The sequence below is a fragment of the Peromyscus eremicus genome, chromosome 10, assembly GCF_949786415.1.
Source record: "Peromyscus eremicus chromosome 10, PerEre_H2_v1, whole genome shotgun sequence".
NCBI lineage: Eukaryota > Metazoa > Chordata > Mammalia > Rodentia > Cricetidae > Peromyscus > Peromyscus eremicus.
The window spans coordinates 96,691,568-96,701,253 of NC_081426.1; positions in this window are offsets into that span (position 1 = coordinate 96,691,568).

Genomic DNA, 9,686 nt, shown 5'->3' on the forward strand with positions numbered 1-9,686 from the left:
TTAGGTAGCCTCTCTTCAAATGGTACCATTACCATGGTTACTTCCTGTATTACCACATCTGTTTAAGTAAACCTTCCATCCACTATCTCAGGGCTCTTGTGCTGAGCAGGTGATTTCAACTAGGTTATCAAGTGTAAGATCAGTAAACAAACAACAGCTGTCATCCTGAGCACTCTACCAGTGTGGACGACATGGAAACCAAAATGAAAAACAATACATTCATGATCTCATCAAAGATAATACTCAGCTATAAACTTAACAAAACAGGTATAGCACTTATATGCTAAAAATTGCACAACACTAATGAAAGAAACTAACAAAGACCTAAAGAAATGGACAAGTGTACCTTACTCGTGTACGGAAAAACTCAGCATGTTAGCTGATACTAGTTTTCTCTGAACTGACCTAGAGGGTTAATGCAGCTTCTATCAAGAGGCTTTTCTCAAACAGATTGGAAGAAAATATTTGCAAACCACATATCTAACAAAGGACTACTACATAGTGTTTTTCAAACACAATTAAAATATGGGCAAAAGACTGAAGAGAATAAACAGATGGCAAATAAGGATTAATGACTAACTTTATTAGCCACCAATAAAATGCTAATTAAAACCACAATGAGCCAATACCATACTTCTTTTTAGAGTGCTAAAAAAAAAAATACTGACAACTCTAAATGTTGTCAAGACTATAGAAAACATGTTGGCAGTTTCTCATAAAACTAAGAATGTGGTTCCCACATAACCCTGCTATTGCAGTCATGAGTATTTATCTATGAGAGAAAAAAACCTGTAGCAGCTTTGTGATCATTAAAAAAATGTAAACACTCAGGTGTCCTTCAGTCAGTGAATGGTCAAGTAAACTACAGTATAGGCACTATGGAATATTACTCAGGAATGAAGAGCAAATACATACAGCAACCTGGATAATTATGCAGAGTCAGGGGATAAAAGCCTGCCCTACAGGTTATATACTGTGTGATTCCATTTGCAATGGTTTGGTGTGGTCTGGGTGTGTTTCCCAAATGTCCCTGTGCTATAAGCTTTTCTGTCAAAGTGGTGATGTTGAGATGGAAGAGGCTTTAGAAGATGGGGCCTAGTGGGAATCTTCAGGTCATCTGAGGGGCTGCTTTTGGAAAACATATAGTTCTCCAATTTTCCCAGTACCCCAAGTTATTTCTTGATATTATTATTTAAAAAGAGAAGCTTGGTGCCAGGGACTTAGCTCAGTGATAGGATGATTGTTTAGAATGGGCAAGGTCCTGAGTTCAACCTCCAACACTGGAAGAAAAAGGGGTGGGGAAGGGAAGAGAGGAAAAACATCTTAATTAGCCCATCCCCTCACTCTGGCCTCCTGTCCCCCAATGTGATCACTCCCTCTAAGCAATATTCCCTTCATTATGACACCATTAACCATAAAGTACAACCAGAGTTGAGGTGACTGTGCCAAACACTTGAACCTCCAGAACTGTATACCAAACACACCTCTTTTCTTGTAAGGATACCTGGTCTCAGGCATTTCATCTCAGTAACCAAAAATAAACTAACACAATATTTATATAACATTTTTGTAAAGACAAAACTTTAGAACTGGAGATTAGTAGTAGCTCGGCTCAGAGACTAGGGTGGGAGAGGGTGGATTGTGAAGGCACAAGAGTACCGTCTTTGTTATGCTGATGACATCCTTCTCATGACCATGAAGGAAGCCTGGCATCTTCTCAGGAGTGATCTTCAGGGGTTTGTTTAACATTCAACCCCTTAGTCATGGTGAAATTTATATTCAATGTCTTTTCTTCTTTTTTTAAGCCAAATTCAGACTTCCAGCAAATCTAACCAACACCAAGAATGACTTCTCAAGCCTGTTTGTCTTTCCCAAACAGTATCTTGTCAAATCAAGCAATTGCTACAATGAGAGCATGAAGCAAGGCCCACCTTTTTTTCTGGGATACTACCAGGAAGAATATGCATAGTTATTTATTTGGTGTTCATCTGCTCCTCCCAGAGAATGTTGGGGGTGTTGAGGGCAAGGGCTCCCATCTGTCTATCCCAATTATTTGGATAATGGCTGCCTGTATCTTGGGAAAACAAAGGAGGAGGAAAAGCCAACCCTTCAGCTGTGGGCCACTCCTCTACGCAGGCTGTCAGACACCCACATACAGCTGTGTAGAGAGCCTCCCAGATCTATCCGGTTCCAACAGCATGCCTCCCTCCTATATCTACCCAGTGACTCACCTGTGTCTCACTAATCTAACCAGGACCCAGCTGCAGGAAAATAATGCAAGATACCCACACCCAGCAGGGACCATGTTAGCATATCAGGATCCAGACTCTCAGGTGCCGCAAGCTGATTGACTGTGACTTCATCCTCACAGCCATGGAAGGGATCCATTGCTAGAATGTAAACCTTTTGTTTCTTTTTCGAGGGAGGTCTCTAATCACTGTTATCTGGACTCTAGTCGGTACCTCCAGACAAGGCCCCCCAGGTGTCCATTTCTTCCCTTCCCTATCCAGCCCCAGAGCTCTCATAAGCCCCAAAATAGAAGCCAGAAAGTGTCTATAGCCCAACTTGTATCCCCCACCCCAGGACTGCATTGCTCCAGAACTTTTAATCTCTTAAAGAAGTAAACCTTTGGTTTTCTCATTTGTATATATGGTATTAGATAGGAATTTTCCGTTTAAGTATGGTGTGAGATAGTATTGGCTATCTGTACGTGTGTGCTACTGAGGCTTGAACACAGACCCTTGTACAGGCCAGGCCAATCATTCTACCATGTAGCCACACCTCCAGCTCCTGTATCTTTCTGTATAAAATCTGATGTTTATACTGTGCATTTATCTGTACTGAAACTGGTAGTTAGTTTGTGTTAATGTATTATTGTAAGGATCCTGCTCTCACTCTTCCAGGTTTAATGCCTTACATCATCAGCAGGCGACTGCGTTCCTTCCTTAAAAAGCCACACAAGGACCCCCACACTCTCTCTCTGCACCTCTCTCTGGGCCTCTCTTTCTGTTTCCTTTCTGCCAGGCCTGGCTTCTCCATCCTATCCCCTCTTCTCTCTAATAAAGCCCATTCTAACTCTGGTAGCCATGGCTCGTGACTCTTCCGCCGAACAACCAGTGCCATTTATCTTTTCAATTATGCCCTTGCATAATATTTAGGTTCTAGTGTGAGATGGGAGATGGGTCTGTCCTTTGTGTATATAGAAATGGTTATCTGCCCTTTTTGTTTATATGTGACCAGGGTTTCTAGTTTTTTTTTTTTTAAAGATTTATTTATTTATTACATATACAGAAGAGGGTGCCATCTCATTACAGATGGTTGTGAGCCACCATGTGGGTGCTGGGAATTGAACTCAGGACCTCTGGAAGAGCAGTCAGTACTCTTAACCTCTGAGCCATCTCTCCAGCCCGGGTTTCTAGTTTTTAAGACTATGCAAATGTAAAGATTGTCTCTTTAGGGACTGGAGAGAGTGTCTCTTTAGGGGCTGGCTTAGCAGTTAAGAGCACATGTTGCTCTTGTACAGAATTTTGGTTTGGTTTCCAGCACTTGCACAGTGGCTCACAAACATTCCTAATTTCAGCATCAGGAGATACAATGCTGATGCTTCTGATTTCAACCGACACCAGGCATACATATGGTCCATATACATACACATAGGCAAAACATTCATACACATTGTGGTGGTTTGAAAGAAAATGGCCCCCATAGGGCGTGACATTAGGAGGTGGGGCTTTGTTGGAGTAGGTGTGGCCTTGTTGGAGGAAGTGTGTCCCTGTGGTGCCAGGCATTGAGGTCTCATATGCTCAAGCTATGCCTAGTGTAGTATGTTGGGGAATATTATTTTAAGGTGTGTTACCTTTGTTTATGTTGCATTTATTTAACTCTGTGAAGCTTGTGTTACTTTGCCTTTCTAAAACACCTGATGGTCTAAGAAAGGGCTGAACAGCCAATAGCAAGATACGAGAAAGGATAGCAAGGCTGGCAGGCAGAGAGAATATATAGAAGATGAAATCTGAGAGGAAAGAAGAAGAGGTATGCAGAGAAGGAGAAGGACTCCAGGAGCCAGCCACCCTGCTACACATCAAGCCACACAGTAAGAGTAAGATTTACAGAAGTAAGAGAACATGGAAAGCCCAGAGGCTAAAGATAGATGGGATAATTTAAAGTTAAGGAAAGCTGGCAAGAACCAAGCCAAGCTAAGGCTGGACATTCATAATTAAGAATAAGCCACCATGTGTAATTTATTTGGGAGCTGTGTGGCATGTCCCCCAAAAGAGCAAAAACAACAGTGGTACTGTTTACTTCCTGTTGCCTGCAGATTAAGGTGTAGAACTCTCAGTTACCTCTCCAGTGCAATATCTGCCTGCATGCTATCATGCTTCCCACCATGATGATAATGGACTAACCTCTGAACTGTAAGCCAACCCTAATTAAAGTTTTCCTTTATAAGAGTTCCCATGGCTGCTGGAGAGATGGCTCAGTGGTTAATAACACTGACTGTTCTTTCAGAGGTCCTGAGTTTAATTCCCAGCAACCACATAGTGGCTCACAACCATCTGTAATGAGATCTGGTGCCCTCTTCTGGCCTGCAAGGATACATGCAGACAGAACACTGTATACATAAATAAATCTAAAAAAAAAAAAAAAAAGAGTTCTCATGGTCATGGTGTCTCTTGACAACAATAGAAACTCTTAGACACACATAAAATAAAATAAATATAAAAAACTTAAAATTTGCCGGGCGGTGGTGGCGCACGCCTTTAATCCCAGCACTCGGGAGGCAGAGCCAGGCGGATCTCTGTGAGTTCGAGGCCAGCCTGGGCTACCAAGTGAGTCCCAGGAAAGGCGCAAAGCTACACAGAGAAACCCCGTCTCGAAAAACCAAAAAAAAAAAAAAAAAAAAAACCTTAAAATTTTAATTATTTAAAAAGAGGGTCTATATGTAGTATAGAATGAGCACATGCGAAATCAGAAACTTGGAGGGGCTTGATTTTAATTGTTCATAAGCCCAGCTAGCCAGCCAAAGTTTCACACATGTAAATAATAGGGAACACAAGATTCGTAGGTACAGACAAAACATTTGATACTCAAGGCAGAAGCAGTTGACTTTGTAATGATTCCTCGGCTGGTCTGATAGTCCTTGCATACACATTAGGATACATTTCAGGTGAATCCTGGTTAGAACAAGTCTGTCCTCCAACCCCCAAGACTGCAGTGACCTCCTTATCTTCTTTCCAGAGGGAAGCCTGATTTATACTCTGGAGTCTATACTCCCTTTGTTCTGGGAGGGAAAGGGCAATCTCTCTTTAGCCCTGGCAGCTCTTCAACCTCCGCTATCCCAAAGTCTACTAAACAAACATTCCTAACATGGCTAAAGCTGTGCTGTTGTGAGGACAGGTATTATACAGAAACAGGAGGTGTTCATGGAGAGTGACTTCCCAATAGGGTGATCTAATTTGAACTGTGTATTGAATTCACTGTGTGAGTATGGTCATGGCTTATACAGTAAGCTGTGTGTATGGTGTGTGTGTGTGTGTGTGTGTGTGTGTGTGTGTGTGTGTGTGTGTGTAATCCCAGCACTTCTGGAGTGATATGGGAGGTAGACAAGAGGATTGCTGTCACATGACAGCTAGCCTGAGGTTGCAGCATAAACAAGAGAGACCCTTTCTCAATCATGTGGAAGCAGAGAACTATCTTCTGAAAGAGATCTCCACACATGCCCTGTGGCGTGTGTGTGTGTGTGTGTGTGTGTGTGTGTGTGTGTGTGTATGTGTGTGTTTCACCACATGAATAAAGAATGATAAACTTTAAGTGAGCATGGTGCCAGCACCTGGAATGTGGAGGTGGGAGAATCAGTTCAAAAAGTCATCCTCAGCCACATAGAGAGTTGGAGGCCAGCCTGGGCTACATAAAACCCTACTTCAAAAAATAGAAAAGTAAAGTGCACAGGTTTTAGATTTTAAGACAGTTACCACCCAAATAGTTTTATATCATCAAAAAGTGCTCACTCACAGTTACACAGTTACTCTGTTTCTATGGATTACCTGTTCTGAACATTGAATTTTAATAGAGTCATGTAATATGTGGTTTGTCACACTTCTGTGACTGGCTTTTTTCATTCAACATAGTGCTTTCAGGTTTATCCACATTGTGGTAGGTACCAGTACTTCCATTTATTGCCAAATAATATTTCACTGTATGGATATGCCACATTGTATTCATTTATTCACTCACTCATTCATTCATCAATTGTTTGATAACGTGGGATGTTGCCACTTTAGGACCATCGAAAATGTTGCTACTTTGAGTATTTATGTATAAGTTTTGTGTAGATATTTGTCTTCATTTCCCCTAGTTCTATACCTAAGAGGGGGATTATGGACTCTTATGTTTAACTTATATCTCATATTCAAGAAGCTCCAGATGGTCTTTCAAAGCAACTGTCTCATTTTTGCATTCCCACTAACAGTGTATGAAGACTCCATTTCCTCTACATTCTCACCAAAACTTGCCTCTGCCTATGTTTTTAGTTATAACCATGCTAGTGGGTATTGGGTGGTATCTTGTAGTTGAGATTTTTATTTCCTGAGTGGCTAAAGATGTTGAGCTTATTTGCCTTTGTGTATCTCCTTTAAGAAATCATTTTGCCTGGGGCGATGGTAATGCACATCTTTAATACCAGCACTCAGAAAGCAGAGGCAAGGGGATCTCTGAGTTTGAGGCCAGCCTGGTCTTTAGAGAAAGTTCCAGGATAGCCTCTTTATGGTTTTTCTTCTCTACTTAATTTTATTTGGTATTGTGATAGCTATTGTTTTTTTCCTTTCCAAATGTCTTTTAGAACAAGCATCTTCAGGGGTTTTGATTGGGATTCCATTGAAGCTATAGATAGGTTGAGAAGAACTGATGTCCTGACTATATTGAATCTATCTATAATTTATCTATCTTATCTGCCTGTCTATCATCTATGTATCTGTATCATCTATCCATCTATTGCTGTGGGATGGTCTGTATGTCAAATGTGTTGCTGATTGGTCAATAAATAAATCACTGATTGGCCAGTGGCCAGGCAGGAAGTATAGGCGGGACTAACAGAGAGGAGAATTGAGAGAATAGGAAGCTGGGTGAGGGAGACACTGCCAGCCACCACCATGACAAGCCGCATGTGAAGATGCTGGTAAGCCACGAGCCATGTGGCAAGATATAGATTAATAGAAACGGATTAATTTAAACTGTAAGAACAGTTAGCAAGAAGCCTGCCACGGCCATACAGTTTGTAAGCAATATAAGTCTCTGTGTTTACTTGGTTGGGTCTGAGTGGCTGTGGGACTGGCGGGTGTCAGAGATTTGTCCTGACTGTGGGCCAGTCAGGAAAACTCTAGCTACAATCTATCTATCTATCTATCTATCTATCTATCTATCTATCTATCTATCTTCATCATCATTATCATCTAGCTGCCTACTTACCTACCTACCTATATCTGTGAACATGAATTATCTCCATTAAAAAAATTATTTTATGTGTATAGGTGTTTTGTTTGCATGTGTGTCTATGTATCATTTGTGTGCTTGGTGTCTGAGGAGTCCAGGAGAGGGTTTAGGATCCCCACAGTACTATAGTTACAGATGATTGTGAGCAGTCATGTACGTGCTGGGAATCAAACCTTCTGCAAGAGCAGCCAGTGTTCTTAATAACCAGGCCATCTCCCCAGCCCCTCTCTATTTTTACATCATCAGAGTTGTGTCATTCCCACATACAGATTCTATACACATTGTCCTGAGAAAGTCTCAGAGGATGTATTATTTTCCCCCACAGAATTTTAGTATTTATCTATAAAAGATGATGCCACCTTAAAACAACCACAACATCATATTGTCTTAAGATGGACCTTAAATCTCTGACATCACCAGATGCCAAAACAGGGTCCACTCATCTGACTGCTGCAACACGTGCTCCATTTGGCTTGATTTCCTTGATTCAGCAGCAGCTACTGGAGCTGCTTCCATAGGGAGGGACCTTAGCTGCTTCTCCCATATCCATAACCAACAAGATGTGGCCATGGATCCATTCCTACTTCCTAGGTCCAGAACAAAGTTTCAGTGGCAAATCTGGGAAGACTTCTTAAAATGGGTGCTGTGGGATAATGCTTTTGTACACTGGTTTAATAAAACACTGATTGGCCAGTAGCCAGGCAGGAAGTATAGGTGGGACAAGCAGAGAGGAGAATCCTGGGAAGAGGAAGGCTGAGTCAGGAGACGTCATCCCACCATCCAGGGAGCAGCATGTAATGGCACACAGGTAAAGCCATGGAACACGTGACGACATATAAGTTAACAGAAATGGGCTGAGTTTAAATGTAAGAGCTAGTCAGTGGATGGCCTGAGCTAATGGCTGAGCAGTTTTAATTAATATAAGCTTCTGAGTGATTATTTTATAAGCAGCTATGGGGTCCGTGGGGCTGGCAGGACCAGAGAAAACTCCAGCTATAGATGGGCATAGGCAGACTCTTCTGTCCTGCCAGCTGCTCCCCAAATAACCACACAGAGACTTAATATTAACTATAAATGTTCAGCCAATAGCTTAAGCTTGTTTTTAGCTAGCTCTTATAACTTAAATTAACCCATTTCTACTAATCTAGGTGCTGCCCCAAAGCTCGTTTACCTCATGTATGCACTTCCCATCCTGCTCACTGTGTGCCTTATGGCGATCTCCTCGAGATTCCTCAGACTCAGCCAGCCCTTCTTCTCAGAGTCCTCCTAGTCTGGCTCTCCCACCCAATCTCTTCCTGCCCAACTATAGGCCAGTCAGCTCTTTATTAACCAGTGAGAGTAATACATATTTACAGTGTACAAAGATTGTTCAACAACAGGTGGAATCTGTTCTGGGTAGGTTTATGTCAGCTTGACACAGCTAGAGTCATTTGGAAAGAGGAAGAAAATGAGAAATTGAGAAAGTGCTCCCACCAGAATGGCCTGTGAGCAAACCAGTTTTCTTAATTAGCAATTGATGTGGGAAGGACTAGTCTATTGTGGGTGGTACCACCCCAGGGCAGGTGGTCTTGGGGTATATAAGTAGGCTGAGCAAGTCAGTAAGTAGCACTCCTCCATAGCCCCTGCCGCCAGTTCTTGCCTCCAGGTTTCTGCATTGAGTTCCTGTCTTAACTTCCCTAGATGATGAACTGCGAGCTGCAAGATGGAATAAACCATTTCCTCGCCAAATTGCTTTGGTCATGGTGTTTTTTATCACAGCAACAGAAACCTAACTAAGAGAAGTTCAGACTGACTGTGTTCTAGATTCAAGTGGGATTTCTGGCAAGCATTTACCTGGTGATGCCTCTGTCCAGCAGAAGCACACAGCACCTATCTTTTGACAATGCTACTATAAATAATAGTTGTTACATAACAGCTATTTTTTTTCAAAGATTTATTTATTTATTATGTATACAGCATGTATGACTGCAGGCCAGAAGAGGGCACCAGATCTCATTACAGATGTATTATGTATACAGCATGTATGACTGCAGGCCAGAAGAGGGCACCAGATCTCATTACAGATGGTTGTGAGTCACCATGTGGTTGCTGGGAATTGAACTCAGGACCTCTGGAAGAGCTCTTAACCTCTGAGCCATCTCTCTGGCCCTTAACACAGCTATTTTAATTGCTTAATTTTCCCCCAAGTGCTGAGGATC